Consider the following 17,272-nt stretch of genomic DNA (forward strand, 5'->3'; position numbering starts at 1 on the left):
TGAATAATTCTTTCGAGAATGATAGTTGATAAATTTAGAATTGTTCACACGTGCTTGCTAAAATTTACACATTTTACATGTTTTCGCATCTTATTGGATTGAGGTGTTTGGCATAAAAATCATGCACTTATTGATTGCACAAGTAATTAAGTGGGGAAGTAATAGTATCTATGGTGTATCGCAGCCTGTTTCTACGAGGCTTCCTGACACACCAAGATTGATTACTAGCATTTCAAGTTCAACAGATGTGAAGAGAAAGCGACCCTTGAAACAATAGTAACCTAGTATGAGTCTCCAACTAATACTAGATGATGTTTTCTCCTTCCAGGCAATGTTGCTTGACACGTACAACTGCCATGCCTGCTGCAAGCTCTTGGCCGTCAAAGTCCTTTGTCCCACGAGGTGCTGGCACTGGAAAGGAATGCTAGCTGGTTAGTTTGAAATTTGGAGAGAATATTGGTCAAAGCGAAAGATTGCAGAGAAGATAGCAGATACATACATCGCTATCGAATTATTTTTCAGCATTTGAATTGGCTTATTTGACCTTACAAAATAATGCCTGCTTTGAGATCCCTATGAATGATTTGAAGTTTAGAATCTTGGTGCAAATAGAGAAGCCCTCTTGCTATTCCCATAATAATGTTAAAGCACGTCTCCAGTTCACTTTCTTCATATATGAACTCTAGACATTAATTAAGCGCCAAAGGTTCAAGAGACCGTTGGACATGTACTCGTAGATTAGCATCTGTTATTTCTTGTCCAAAAGTAAACAAGATTCCGGTATTGAAGTTTTGCAATCAAAACTACTTCATTCTTGAACTCTTCTAGACCCGACATGAGTACTTTATAATCTTTTCGCTGCTATTTCTTGTCCTCCTGGATAGCTGCCCCGTATTTGATCATATTGAACATGCATTTTTTTTTTATAATCAGGTGAATGTGAAAACATATGCCTTCTTGTTTACTGTACATGAAAAATTGTTAACTTGTAAACAGGGCCAAAGCCACCTTCTCCGATCAGATTTTCAAAAGAGAAATTGCCCGTGGCAGTAGCAATGGTTGCCAAGTCGAATAAAGGTAGGTCTATGTCTTCCTTCCTGCTTTTGAGGCCTATCAAATGGGAAGTAAGATCGTACTGCAGTACATGCTAAGAAATTCAAGCCAGATGGATGAACATGCTTACCTCTTGTACTAGCTTTTTGCTTCCAAACTACGCAGCATACCATGAGGGCCAAGTTTAAGAAGCCAGAAAAGAATGAAACCACTATGACAATTGTTCGTCTCTTCTTCCTTTCTGAATCACAAATTGATTCTAAAAAAGACAATAGCATCGAGAAAATCAACAATTTGTTAGCATAGAAATAAGTGGTGCAGAAATTATGTCTTACAGCAGGTACTATTATACCAATAGTATAAGAAAACAGTTCTAATGAAGGTAATGGTATAACACACAGTACCTAGTTCTGAAGGTGGCAATTTTGTATAGATATCCAGTTCACTCTCTTCATCTATGAACTCTGTGATACTAGATCCCCAAACCATGCACATTATGCAGCCACGTCTCCCCTAATATTTGAATTTGCATAAGCTGTACACAAACAATTTTTTAAGCAAATCATACATTCCTCGAGATTCATACTCTCATTGAGTGAAAATTCTAACATGCCAGGCAATTTCATCCCTTCAAGCAGTAAAAATCCCTCTCTGCTGTGGCAATCCAACGGTGTCCTTCTCATGCATCCACTGGTTCTATTAAACATTTCCCATTCTTCTTGAAACCTTGGAGTGAAGCCTTGCAAACACACGCATATGGGATACCTGTTTCTACAAATAGTATTAGCACCACAGTATCCATAACTGTCACATGGATCATCTGGTAACGAAATCATAACATCCCATTCTGCGCTCCCAGCATTCAACACAAGGCGTTGCAAGAACTGGACTGATCTATCCTTAATTGTGGGGCAACCACATTCTTATTAGCCTCAAACTTGTAATACTACTCATCTTCATGCAATTCCATTACTGTATTGAACACTGAGTTGGCTGGGGCGGGAAGACCACTGAATCGAACTCCATTCCATGGCCCTGTTCGGTAACTAGTTGTGGTAACCCCTTCACTGTCAATTTTATATGAGAACTCGCCAGTGGATGGATCATGAATGCTTTTCCATGATGTCAAATGTCGCCTTTATCTGGTGTTTATGTTCCAGCTCATCTTCATATCTAGTAACAATGTGTCACATGGATTATCAAAACTCTGCCACACATAAGTTGCAACACTAATTGTACTTGTATTGTCCATCAAAACAAGATTTCCGGAATCTAAAAGCTGCGCAACTCGACTTTGGTGTTGTTGATACATTTGAAGACCAAGTACTACTTGCATTTCGATTGAGAAGAACAAGATTTCCATCGATGTCAATCGTGAGTTTCCCATAGAAATCAGTAAGTGGACTGTTTCTGCTTGCAGTCCACACAACTTTGCTAGGTATGTTCTTGTACCGTATTCCCAAGTACCTGTTCCTGGAGTTTCCCGGCGGAGAACAGAAGCCTCGTTCAAATCTTCCACCCCACGAAGTTAGGGGGGGTGTAGTCAAATAAGGATTTAGAGGGATTTTAAAGGATTTTAAAAGACTTTAGAATCCAGGAGTAGTCAATTATGATTTTAAAAGAATTTAAGAGAGTCCATTCAAATACACGGGTAGTCAATTAAGATTTGAAAAGATTTTACAATCCTGGTTAGTCAACTAGGATTTTAAAGGATTTTTATTGAGTCTATGCAAATTTATATGTATTAAAAAATTTATAGATTTTGAAGGATTTCATTGAATGAGTGATTTTGTAGGATTTGAGAAGAGATGGTAAGCTTAAAAAGACTACAAAGAATCCCACCTCCACCCCTAGGATTTCATTCAACCCCCTTCTCTCTCTCTCTCTCTCTCTCTCTCTCTCTCTCTCTCTCTCATTGAGAATATTTCTTCTTATTTAGATTGCTTTTTTGGGGGTGTATAACATGTAAAGGCAAATCAAGCTAATTATCCACTGCATCCCTCCCTGACGAGGTAATTTGTGCTTCATTGCTAATACTGAGATCGTTTTCCTATTTACATACGAGTGAACCTATTTACAGTGTTGTCGCAATACATAGTTAGAGATAGGGTTAATTCAAGTTTTGGTTAAGTATACTGTATATACTCGTTTGTAAAATGCATGGATGTTTTTAGAGATAGGGTTCTTCCTGAAATTTCGTAAATACCAATGTGATTGGTATGGGTTGACTATTGAATCCCTCTGATTGCTGTTGTTTGTGTCTCTTCATGGTTGAACAATATATTTTCCTTAATGCGTCAACAATGCTTTGATGCCGGTTGCTTGTGAGAAGTCTTTCGTTGCTCTTGTAAGGCTGATGTAATGCTGAAGCAGTTCTTCCATTTTATGATTATGAGGTCCTCTGCAACGAGGAATAAAATGGTAGTGGCAGGAAATGGCATGTGCTATGTCCATTTATTGGATTCACGTCGAATGTAGCATTCATCTACATGTCTTTCGGTAACTTGGGTCGAATTTTCGTGACGAGACGAAGTTGAGTTTTGTGGGGAGGAATGGCACTCGGTTCATCTTGGATGGCAAGGCATTTTAAATTAATGGGTGGAATTCGTCAGGGAGAACTGGGCATTGGGAAAACATGGAGGGTTGGGAGAACTGGGTGAAGTTCTTAAATTTTGCTTTTCAAGTTTTTATTATTTTTAATCTTTATTTTCTATTTAAAAATAATTTTTTAAATGACAAGAAATCTCTCAAAATCCATTCAAATCTTTAATCAAAATCCATAAGAATCCTTAAAAATCCATCTGAAAGTTGTAAGGATTATACAATCATTTGAAATCTGTCACTTAAGTCTTTTAAAATCCTGTAAAATCCAAATTGACTACATCCTCCTTAAAGTCGGAGAATTGTTGACAGACTGGTTAAAGATTATGGTATCAGCTGTAATCGTCAAGTTCAATAAGATTAACAAAAAACCAGGAAGAACAAGAAGGGAATGGAATTAAGCATTTTCCATGAACAACAAATGATCTCAATGACTTTTCATTTCCATGAACAACGGATTAGTAAACGCATCATCAGGTAACAGAATGAATGGCCTCATCAACCAATCCATTTTCTTGGCTATTGACTGACTGAAAACATTAAAGTCCGTACAGAAGCAATCCATGTCAATTACACGGTTCTCTGGGTTTTTCAAATTGGAAAATGATTTATAATTTGCATAAAATATCAGGTAGTTGTGGTGTGGACAACAAAAATTAAAAACAATATAATGCAAGTTAAGGTTGAAATTAGGCTGTCCATTGTGTGACTTAGTTAAACTCCTTTTTCTATAGCATAATCGATGTACTAGAAAAAATAAAGTTAAGGTTGAAATCATATCATATCAATCGTATATCATAGTACCCTACATATATTTTGGTATACTTGTTAAAAATTTGAAATAGACAACTTGATTTTAATTATTGGATGTGGAAGGACTAAACCAGCAGAATAATCCAGAAAAATACCATGGTCGTCAGCGTCAGCATATTTTCCTTAATTCTTTTTATTATTCTGGTTGTTTTGTGATGGAAGACCAATATCGTTTTAAAAAATAAAAATGAATGAAAATGTCTTAAAATTTTTGAGTTTTAACGATAAAGACAAGATAAAGGGTAAAATGAATAGTACCAAAAGTTTTTCGTTAAAATTCCTTAAAAAAAACTAAAAACAAGAAACCAAGGCAAAGTCTTGCTATGGGGACCCGGTCATGGAGGTGGATTGTCTGCCCTCCCATTTTCATATTCTTCTCATCCCTTTCTGTTTTATGTGGTTATGGTTAAGTATGTAAATGGAAGGACAGAAAATCCACCTCCCCCGGTCATTTCTCAATGCATATCAACTCTAATAAATTAGTTCGTTTATTAAAAAAAAACATTTCTAATAAATTAGTAAATATGTGCAAATTCAAGAAAAAAGAAACTCGAACGCTATTAAACAAAATAAAAACTAATTTAAAAGATTTAAAATTTTACATTTTAACAAAAATATCATTTAATAATTTTATTTAATAATAAGGACAAAAACAAAAAAAAAACAAAAAAGAAAACACAACCCAAAGCGCTTGCAAGTTGCAACACCCTCGCCGTTTTCTTCCTTTCTTGCTAATTATCTCACACCTCTGTTGCCTATATGATAGCTCTTGCCTCTGACTCCTCGAAATGTGACCGCAACTATGAACAATTGAAGTACAAATTTAGGTAAGCAAATACCGAAGAGAAACGGCCTTGGCGCATTTTGCCGGCATAGGCGGCTTTGCAAGTGTGGGAACCAAGGTCGAGTACAATATCTGATACCTCACCTGCAGCCAAAGAAACCAGAAATCCCCAACCAAAAAACAAAAGAGAAATCTATGTGGCATGCGTGCAGTTAGATTTTTGGGATATTTGTTGATTTGTTCCTTGAACTTGTATGTAGCTCTCAATTTTTTGCTGAACTTTAATTTTAACCAATTACACCTTAAACTTTTTAAATTAGACAATTTCTTCCTTAAATTTTTATATTAGCCGATTACCTCACTGAACTTTTATAAATAGTCAATTCCCCTCTTAACATTAGATTTTAAAAACTTTCATTCAATTTTTCATCATTTTTGCCCTCATATAGTTGTCATGTGTTGTTTTCTTTATCAAGATGAATGGAAAATTGGATGTAAATTTTAAAATCTAACGCAGAGGGAAATTGACAGAGGATAATCAGCTAAAATTAAAGTTCAAGGGGGAAATTGGCTAATTATAAAATTTTAAGAGATAATCAGTTAAAATTAAAGTTTAAAGGAAAATTGGCAGCTCTATACACATTTAAGAGATAAATCGACAAATATGCCTATATTTTTTATGAACTCACCCTCTCCGTACATAATTGAAGCTAAATATCTCGCACCTCCAACCTGCAAATTTGATTCCCCTACTACAAACTTTTGGCTTTCAAATTTTCTAGCAATTCTCAAATATATTAAACCAAAATTAAGAATTTTAGAAAGGCTTTTTTTATTAGCATCCCACAAAATGTTGAATGCACATCACATTAAAATTTAATATTAAATGACTTATTTACCTCACTATGCAATGACAATTTTGAACTTATTAGGTTTTTAAAAAATAAAATAAAAATCTCTAAATACACCCCAAATCACTGAACCCTATTATTTATCTTCTCAACTATCAAAACCCTCCCACCCTCCATTGTTGAACAAACCAATGAAATTACAAACATGTTGATTGAGAAAAATTGCTTTTGATGAATGGAACACAAAATCAATGTTTCGGAACCTTTATATGAGGTAAGAGTTCATATGCCTTTTTCATATACCTTATGGCCTCAACTATGTTTCATTGGTGGTTTGGTTAATTTCATATTCCTTTTTTTTTCTTCCATTGGTTATTCATTTTCTTCTTTGCAGGTTACAACTCCAGCTAGTGATCTTCTTAGAGAAGGTTTGGTTATGTCCCTTGAAATGAACATTGGAAAGCGACAAAATATTTTGGAGGTTGGACCTGAAAATGCATCGCAGGTTTGTTGGCATGTACCACTCTGCTTATTGATATTGAGTTATATGGTTCTTAACAAATAATTGAGGTGTATGATTCTTAGTAAATAAATGAGGATTTGATAATAATTTTTGGTGTATTTAAATAGGATAGCATACAAGGCAATACCTCTATAGGGGATAGTGAGGTTGCAACAACGAGCGTCGTTGATTACACAAACACATTTAAAACTGACAAGGTAACTATTTTTAGTATATTGAATGTGCATCTGTGAATTTCATGGAAACTCTTGCATTCTTTTATGCAGCATAGTGCATTAGGTTCATAATAGGGAATAACATATGGGTTGGAATCTTAGCATGTCTACAAACATTTTGTTAGTGGCAAATGGCAATGATCTTGTATGTACAGGTGTTCAAAAGTAAAAATGAATTGCTTGATTGGACTCGCGCACACGGAAAAAAGAATAATATGGTTATTGTCATTAAGAGGTCTGATGCGAGAGAGGTTGACCGAAGGAGGAAGAGAGCTCGAATAACATTTGCTTGTGAGAGACATGGCGAGTATTGATCCATATTGAGGAAGTCTGATATTAATGACCAAAATTCTGATGCAAATAATAAGAAGAAGAAAGAACCCAGGAATACTGGTACTAAAAAATGCGGATGTCCATTTATGTTGAAAGGAGTCAACGTTGGAGAAGGAGATGAATGGAAATTGGAGGTTGAGTGTGGGGTGTATAGAAGATGTGGGGTGTATGTACAAAATATAAGGTGTATATTGAGAATGTGGGGTGTGGGGGTATTATGGGAAAGTATGTGGGGTGTATTAAGATAATTTTTAAGTGAAAAAGTAAATATGATGTTTATTAAGTATATGGGGTTTATTCAACAATTTGTATGGTGTTAATATAATAAGCCTTTTAGAAAATAGAAAATTAACGAGAAACCTAAATAAGATATTCATTCTGAACATAACTTTAATTAGAAAATTAATTCGACTTGTTTTGATATGGAACTTGTTTTGTTCGAGGCAACGGTGAAGGTAGAGAAGAGGTTCTCCTTCTCAGAGAAGATGAGAGATGAAGAAAGGAACCTTTCCTTCGATCCGACCAAGACCAAGTGTCGAGAAGAATGGTGGTTAGACTTTCTGGAGAGATACCATATTTTGTTTAAGAAATAGTCAGTGCATGTCAATTTGTGTTCAGTTTCAGAAATAGTATATGTGTTTAATTTAAAAAATAATGTAGTACTCATGTTTAGTTTCAGAAATAATTACTGTTCAGTTTTCAGAAATAATAGTGTAATACCGTTCATTTTAAAAAATAATGCAGTATCGTTTTGTTTCAAAAATAATTTAGTACCATTTAGTTTTAGAAATAGTGTGTGACTGACGCGCGAGACCCCGCGCGTCAATTTTTTATTATAATGCAGTACCATTTAGTTTCAAAAATAGTGTAGTACCGTTCAGTTTCAGAACTAGTGTGTGTGTGTGTGTGATGATTTTTATTACTTAATTTTATTTTTCTATATTTAACTTTGTCATTTTCATTAAAGTTTAAGCTATTTTCATTAAATAAAGTTATATGATGATTTTTTGTTAAAATAAACTTGGCCCATACCATTTTCATTAAAACTCTCATAAACAAACTATATTTTTTTTAATTACAAAACAACAATAAAGTCTTATCCTAATTACAAAACAACAAAGCCTTATCCTAATAAATGGGGTTGTTTGTATGAATCTTAGAACACTACTGCGTCCGGTTTTGCGCTAAGTCTTCTGATAGGTCCAAGTACACAATGTATTTTCTTAAAGTCTATGTCCAAGTCTTCTTAGATCTTCCTCTACCCCTTTTTCCCTAAGTCTTTATCTAATAATCGCATTTTCTAATTGAATCATCTGATGGTCTTTGGTTCATATGTCAAAATCATCTTAACCAATTTTCTTTCATCTTATCTTCAGTTGTGGCCATTCCTACTTTACATCGGATATCTTCCTCCTTAATTTTGTACTTTCTTGTGTGCCTACACATCAAACGAATCATTCTCATATTTGTTATACTCATTTTTTGCATGTGGTGATGCTTGACTGCCCAACATTCCGTACCATAAAGCATTGCTGGCCTTATTGCTATCTTATAAAATTTTCTCTTGAACTTCAGTGGCTTATGACAATCGTACAACACACCCGATGCACTCTTCCATTTCATCCATCCAACTTGTATTCTATGGTTGAGATCTCTATCCAGTTCTCTCTTTTTTTGCAAGATAGATCCAAGATAACAAAAGTGTTCACTCTTTGGTACTTATTGGTCTCAAATCTCCACCCCTATCTCATTTGGACCCCTATTCCAACTAACTTGCACTTCATAGTGAAAAAGTTCACTCTTTTGTAGTTTTTTATTGCAAAAGAAGAAAAGTTTAGTTGAAAAAAAAAGTATCTCCTATTTAATTAAACGCTTAAGTGGCATATTCAATATTATCAAACAAGTAATAATACTAACAACATTTGTAGGAAGACAATTGCAGGTTCCAATAAAAAAAAAGGAAGTTATTTTAGGTGTGCAAAAGTTGAGGCTCTAGGAAGCTTTTCAAGGTTGTTTTCATATAATTGTAGCCATAGGACTTTTTGTCAAGGTGACGATTGTTGTGAAGTTGAACTCACTACTGGTCTTGCGATTGAAGATCTGGAAGAGGTGACTGGTATCTCCAAGAGACGACGAAGGCATTAATGAGGCTTTGAGCGCGAGAAAGATTAAGACCTAGGTAGGATTTATGTTTGGCAGAACTTGTGCTTTTATATTCTTAATTAAAACTTTTGTGGATGTAAATTTTCTCCGTCTTCTCTTTTTATGAAAATGCACCTGTAAAATAATAACACTTAAGATCGAGGCCAAAAGTCTCATGCGCCTATGATGAATGGGGCTTTGGCCGAAGAATCTATGATGCAAAAGTTAGAATTTGAGAGAGAAAGTGTTTAGGAATTTTTAGGGAGAGAATCAACTTGCATTTTGGTGTGAAGATAGGGCTATATATAGGGGTGTGGCCGACCCTATTTGGAGACATAGTGACCGACCACTTATGGTGGTATTTTGAATATAATTGCAATGGTAATTAATCCTAATTTGAAAAGAATAATTGGGAGTTACCTTGTGGGTGAGGATTTGATGAGTGATGATAGGGTTTTAAATAAATACCATTTTGATCACCTTTGACTCTTCCTTGATTGAGCCGTTATTGTCTGTTGCATGCGCATGGGAATCCCGATGTGCATCGAGGGTAATTTTGTCATTTTCACCCAAAAGTACACGTGTCGCCTCCATAATTTTTTTGATTATTTTTTGCTCCACAAATGCCCCCACACTTGCTGGGCTGCTCACAAGAAAAGGGCAGCAGGTGTAGAGATCTCTAGCTTTGATGAAGATTCCCACTTGGACTTGGAATTAGATTCTTCTAGGAAAGGGAAATAAATCGCCTCTAAAGCCTATTTAAGTCTACCTTAAGTATGAGATTAGATCAACTTCAGAAGGCAATTATTTATCCCTACAAGAAAGAGAGAAAGCTAGAAGATATTTGTTCCCCCTCCCCTAACACTCTTCTTTACTTACTTGTGCAAAAAACCGTTTTCCATCGATTTCTTTGTTTTCTCCGCGCCACACCAATGTAAGAAAAACTTAATTTTCTTTGTCTTCTTGTTGGGTGGTGCTGCCACAAGGCAACTATCGAGGTGGTGCAGAATGGCTGCTGGCAGGGGCCAAGTGTCAGCTTGGTATTGGCTGAGGAAGTGGTGTGGCAGGGGACACAGCTTGTGCTGCTCGGCTTAACTGAAGCCAAAAGCTGGCTAGACATGGGCCGAGGAAGTGGCGTAGTATGGGCTGCTTGCCAAGAATGAGGAAACTGTTTAAGTTTGATTTCTCAGCTGCCATAAATGGAGTGTCGGATGAGCGAACTGTTGAGTGCAAAGTGGCTACTGCCCCCTAACCATATGTTTTTCGAGTATTCGATCTTTTGAGTTGTGTGGCCTTCTTGCACTAGAGAGCAATTAGTTTATCTTCTCATACTGGAGAGCAGACCATATGGGTGTCGGGGAATTAGTTTACCCTATCGCACTGGAGAGCAATTAGTTTATCCTCTCGCGCTGGAGAGCAGACCCAGATGGGTGTCAGGGAATTCGTTTACCCTCTCGCACTGGAGAGTAATTGGTTTATCCTCTCGCACTGAAGAGCAAGCCCAGATGGGTGTCAGGGAATTAATTTACCCTTTCGCACTGGAGAGTAATTAGTTTAACCTCTCGCGTTGGAGAGCAGACCTATATGGGTGTCAGGGAATTAGTTTACCCTCTCGTACTGGAAAGAAATTAGTTTATCCTTTTACGTTAGAGAGCATACCCATATGGGTGTCAGGGAATTCATTTACCCTCTCGCAATGGAGAATAATTGGTTTATCCTCTCGCACTGGAGAGCAGGCCCAGATGGGTGTCGAGGAATTAGTTTACCCTTTCACACTAGAGAGCAATTGGTTTATCCTCTTGTACTGGAGAGCAGACCCATATGAATGTCGGGGAATTAGTTTACCCTCTCGCACTGGAGAGTATGAAAGTCATTGTTGTGAGCGCATCTGAGGAAAATCGGAATGCTAGACAATTGAAATAATCTTCAGCATATAAGGTCTTGTTTGGCAATCTGCTTAAGACTTCGTACTGCTTGTGGAACCCATGTAAAGGTGTACGTGGGAAGCATGGTGAGCTGCTCCCAGATTTTCTTCAAGTATTGCGCCATTGTTAGATGTTTCATTGTGTGCCATTTTAAGGCTTGGTTAGTGATCAACTGAAAATCTGAATGGATTGCAAGCTTCTTCACCGCTAAGTCTTTCACTAGCAGGGGCTGCTAATAAAGCCTTGTCTGCTGCTTTGTCGTTGGATACTTTGAAGTTTGGAGTGTTATGTGCTTGGTCAGCGCGAGCCACATGGCAAGATTAACATGACTAGGGGTTATGGTGCAAGATCGGCATAATTATGAGCCATAGTGACATATCAAAGGTTGTTGGGAGCTATGAAGTAGGTTGGCACGGCTATGAGCGCAAAGCTAGGGCTAGCTTGGGCCAGGTTATGCATAACATGAGGAATTGAACCACTAGGTCCGTGATGCTCGGCTACTAGACAAGGTCTACCCCCAATTCTTAGTAGTTGGGCTGGTGTGTCCTTCTAGTACTCGTCTGCCCCCAGCACGCCATTAGGCTGAGCTGTTGCATTTGTTGGAACAGAAGTAATCCTTGTATCTGACATTCTATGTAGGATAGTCCCATTTGTTAGATCTTGTTAATCCCACTTATGTTGGTCATGTCCCGTCGTACACCTCATCGGTGACCTCGTTGCATTGGAAATCACGCAATCGCTTGGTCAATAGTCTCTCTACTTCTTCTTGAATTTGATTTTGTTAAGGTAGCGGAGCTCTCAGCTGCCCCCGATCTTGACCTACTGGTCTAGGCTGCTATTCTACGTGTTTGACTCGTTTATGTCGCGGCTGCGGTGCATGTGGTACGTTCCTAGCGGGCAAGCGAATTCCTCGCAAGCTGCCGGTTAAACTTGAGCCGAATTGAGTGATTACTCATCTCCATCCATCATGTTGCCTACTTCGATGTGAAGTGGATGATGCTCCTTACTGGTCTAGCCGCAAATGAACACTTCACATGGAAGGTTGCTCATGTTAATTATCAAAGTGTGGCCCCAACCGTGAGTGTATGCTCGTTCATTGTCCTAGCCGAGAGTGTAAGCTCATCTGCGCGCTAAGACAAGAGTATACGCTATCTCGGGGGCCCAGTCAATAGTGTATACTACCAGAACGCTCGATTAGTGACTAGTCAAGTGGCTGCTTGATGGGACGCTGCTGAAGAGGTTCGTTGTCTACCCTTATTCTACTTGGGACACCTCGTCTGGGGCACGTTGCATCTCGGTGTGCTGCAAGAGCTGATTCACCAAGGTCGTCTGTTGTGTGAGGGCGCTTATCAACTCTATAACTTGTCGATACAAGTGTGGTTTGCCATTCAAGTTGAAAGAGTTTGGACGGTATGCATATACTTGAGTAGTGGAAGTGTAATGGACTCCGGGCGCGAGATTTAAGTTGGGATATGTTAAATCTGCGAAAAAAGGTGAAAATACCCCCGATTCAATCGTCGGTCCAGAAATCTGAAGCCGGGATGGTTGAACCGATCTTGGACTAGTTTAGATTACTTGGAAGGCCACGAGAGTGGGCTGGATCTCGGATTAGGCCACGTGTGTGGGCTGCCCCCGTGTGGGCGCTAGCTTGGGCTTGGCTTGGCAACGCGCTGACCTTGGGCGACTTGGGTTGTGCGTTGAGCTTGGGTCTGCGCTACTAGGGTAACATCTTGGTCTGCTCTCGACGCCTAGGCTTGTTGCTTACCATGAGTCGTGGGGTTGCCAAAGGTTGCCATGGTGGTTGTTGCCGTGGTGGCTGACATGGTGGTGCCCCATGGAGGTGGTGCCACTTCACTCGCCGTCACGTTGAGCCTTGTGGATCATTGTGGTAGGGCTACGCCACGATGTCCATCCCTCGATCCAAATCTATGAACATAGGAAGTTTCGTTTGTCGTGGTTTCCGAATTTCTAATCATTGTACTTTTCTTTTTCGTTTATTCAAAGAACTTTATAAATAAAAAAATAGGAATAAGAACGTACGAAAATCTACAAATGAACAAGAAATGAGAAACTTTGAATGCGAGAGTCTTCTTCTAGCGTGTGAATCAAGACTCTCACTAAAAGCACCAATTTATGGATGCAAATTTCCGCCGTCTTCTCTTTTGACGAAAATGCACCTGCAAAATAATAACACCTAAGATTAAGGTCAAAAGCCTCATGAGCCCACGAAGAAATGGGGGTGCTTTGGCCGAAGAATCTCTGATGCCAAAGTTAGAATTTGAGAGAGAAAGTGTTTAGGAATTTTTAGGGAGAGAATCAACTTGCATTTTGGTGTGAAGAAGGCTATATATAGGGATGTGGCTGGCCTTATTTGGAGAAATAGAGACTGGCTACTTATGGTGGTATTTTGAATATAATTGCAAGATATTATGTCAAATAATATCTTGTAATTAATTTGGTAATTAATCCCACTTTGAAAAGAATAATTGGGAGTTACCTTATAAGTGAGGATTTGATGAGGAGTGATGAGAGAGTTTTGAATAAATACCATTTTGTTCACCTTTGACTCTTCCTTGATTAAGCCGTTATTGTCCGTTGCATGATCGTGTGAATCCCGATGTGCCTCGAGGGTAATTTTATCCTTTTAACCCAAAAGTACACGTGTCGCCTTTATAATTTATTATTAATATTTTTTGCTCCATGACTTTCATGTTCACATATAGTTTAGGACCCATATTATTTTTTGGATTTCAATGGTAGAGCTATTGGATTCTTGACAACTTTTCAAAACTCTGATAATGGCAGTCAAATAAGTAGTACGTGCTCTTCAACTATTACGTACGGTTGATTTACTCCAATTGAGGTGGCGTTGAACAGTTAAAATATACATATTTAGAATTGTGGCTGCACCCTAACAAAGTAAAGGATGAAGGAAGTTGCATGGAAATTCCCTTTTATGTTGGACAGAAGCTACCAAATCAATGTGAACGTTACCTCATCGATTGATCATCATGCATCAAACTTAACTTTGCAATATTTTAACAACCAAGTGTTGGTCCAAACTTCTTCAAAAAGTTTTGGTCCTAAATATTGGAAAGGGATCCTCTCCGGATCCCTTCCACCAAGTCCACCAAGTCCACCACATCTACTCATTCAGACCATTGGAATTTGATCCAACGGTTAAAGTTAACTTTTAAATAGGCTCCCTGTTTGTAGCCGTTTGATCAAATTTCAATGCCCCGGATGGGTGGACTTGGTGGAAGGGATCCTGAGATGATCCCTTTCCCTAAATGTTACACAACCTACGTGGCGCACATTTCGAAGTAATTATGAGCTAATTGCGTCCTTCAGTGGCTTCATTGCTACTCGGCCAGGCGAATATCTTGAACGTGGTGGGTGTGGTGAAATGCGCTGCTGACTTTTGAATCAAGCGACTTTGACCGAGGAATGAACACTCTCGACATTGGGCTCTAAAACCTGAAGATAAGGTTATGCTAGTCACTTTAGAGTTCTGGATCTTCTGCACTAGATTCGGCAACCTCAACTATAATATTGAGAATATAGATCCTCTGAATGGGTGTCAAACTATATGGGCAAAGATACTCAAATGAGATGAGTGTCTTTATTGTAAAAGTGGTTCGGCTGTTTGCGTGCCGAACTCCAAATGTGACTTGTGAGTAATCAATCATAAAACACTTCAATTCGTCGAGAACATTGATGAAGTGTCCTCTTTCGGTGAAGGAATCAAAGACTCTTCATCGGATGAGACTTGAGATAAATAGTCACCCGCAAACTTGGGAGAATCTTTGTCTATCCAGTCAGTTGAGACTCCTAAGTCAAACTAACTCCACAACTATTGCCCTGTCTATCTAGTCGGTCATTGTCATTGGTTGTCAACCCAAACCCTTCTCTCTAGTCAGAATACGTGTTGACAATTAGTAAATCAATTAATTTTCACAAAATGGTGTGAAAGGTTTCACTTAGAGCGTTGATTTGTGTGCTGAGTTAAAGGTATTCTCTATGTTGCCAATCCTCTTATATTTATATGAATAAGTTACTTGATGCCTAAGACTACCAAGTTGCAGAGTCCGGATAGTATTGCAATTCCTCAGCATGTTATCTCAAAACATTTAGAATTTCCCCACAAATCCTTCTTCCACCAAACTCTATCACAAGTGAGTTTTGCCCTCTTCGACTTGAACTAGAATTATGAACCTAGACTTGTTTGAGGATCAATTGAAATCCCATCCAAAACCAATCATGATCAGTTCAAACTTTTATTCAAAGATTAATCCTCATCCTCGAATAGTCATACAGTTGAATATCAGAGTGCGGAACAAACAAGACTACAAAATAATAAGAATATTATTAAACAAAAGAGAATGCCGGGACGGCTACAAAAACCCTAGAGACTACATTGTGAATGAATTATACTCTAACTAAATTACAAGCTCTATTTATAGAGCAATAAACCAAAGAAACCCTAATGCGTATATGCCAAAAATACCCTACTACAAAATCAAATCAAATCTCTAATTAATTTCCTAAATAAACCTAATAAATTCCAACACCCCCCGTCAAACTCATGGCGGTACACGACATGAGTTTGCCAACAAGCAGATGTGGATGCAAGCCTCCAAATTCCAATGCCGATGCCGATGCCGATTTCCGATGCCAATTTCAATACGAAATTCCATCGGTGCAAGTGCAAGATTCCAATGCCAGTGCAAGATTTCCATGCCAGTGCAAGATTCCAATGCCAGTACCAGTGCAAATGTCGATGCCGATGCCTAACAAACAAACAAAAAATCCAACCAAATATTTTTTTTCTTCCTTCTTTCTTCCTTTTTTCCTTCTGTGCGATTCCTTCCCTTTTTTTTTTTACCTTCTGTGCGAACCAACGTGCGACCCAACATCACCAACCTCCTTCCTTTTTTTCTTCTGTGCGAACCAACATCACCAGCCTCCTTTTTTTTTTTTTTTTTTTTCGCGAAGGTACGGTTGTGGACGGATCCAGATGCAGGGTGGGGCTGGGGAATGCAGAAATCCTAGTGCGATGGATTCACCAAATTCCTTTTTTCAAAAAACAGAATTTTTTTTTTCCCTTTCTTGAAGACTACCAAGGACAAACTGAAAACCAAACCAGAAAACGTAAAAAATCTACGGACAAGACTAACACAATTTGACGGTCAATACCGAAATCCAAAGACAAAGAACATAAACAGAAATCCAAAGACAAAATGAACAAAAACAGAGTGACCAAGAACAAAGGACACAGACCAAAGCGGAAGCGAAAGCCTAAACGAGACCCAAACTAAACCAAAAAACAAAAAGCGACAAAACAAATTGATACCAACAAGAACGGATTGAACCATAAGGATCGAACCCGCTCTGATACCAAGTTGAATATTAGAGTGCGGAACAAACAAGACTACAAAATAATAAGAATATTATTAAACAAAAGAGAATGTCGGGACGGCTACAAAAACCCTAGAGACTACATTGTGAATGAATTATATTCTAACTAAATTACAAGCTCTATTTATAGAGCAATAAACCAAAGAAACCCTAATGCGTATATGCCAAAAATACCCTACTACAAAATCAAATCAAATCTCTAATTAATTTCCTAAACAAACCTAATAAATTCCAACACATACTTCATCTAGGACTCGACCATGCTAGGATCCTAATCTTGGTCCTTAGACAATCCTATTTTATCTAAGAGTCGGCCACTCCTTCAACACTGCACCACTTGGTTGAAACTCACACCATTTTAGGCTGACATCAATCAACTCCAGCAAATGTGAATTTTAGACCCAAACACAAAGATATATTTAAAAAAAAAAAAAAGGAGAATGCTAGGAGGATCAAATTTTTAAACGAAATTTGCAAACCAAATAATGTGTCACCAATAGGAAATAAGCACGTTAATCAACACTTAAGTAATAATCCAATCATCAACATTCACATCATTTGATTTACAAAATTTGATTTAGGAATTTGGTCTCTCTAGCATTACCATAAGAGAA

The sequence above is a fragment of the Malus domestica genome, chromosome 03 (genome assembly GCF_042453785.1).
Source record: "Malus domestica chromosome 03, GDT2T_hap1".
NCBI lineage: Eukaryota > Viridiplantae > Streptophyta > Magnoliopsida > Rosales > Rosaceae > Malus > Malus domestica.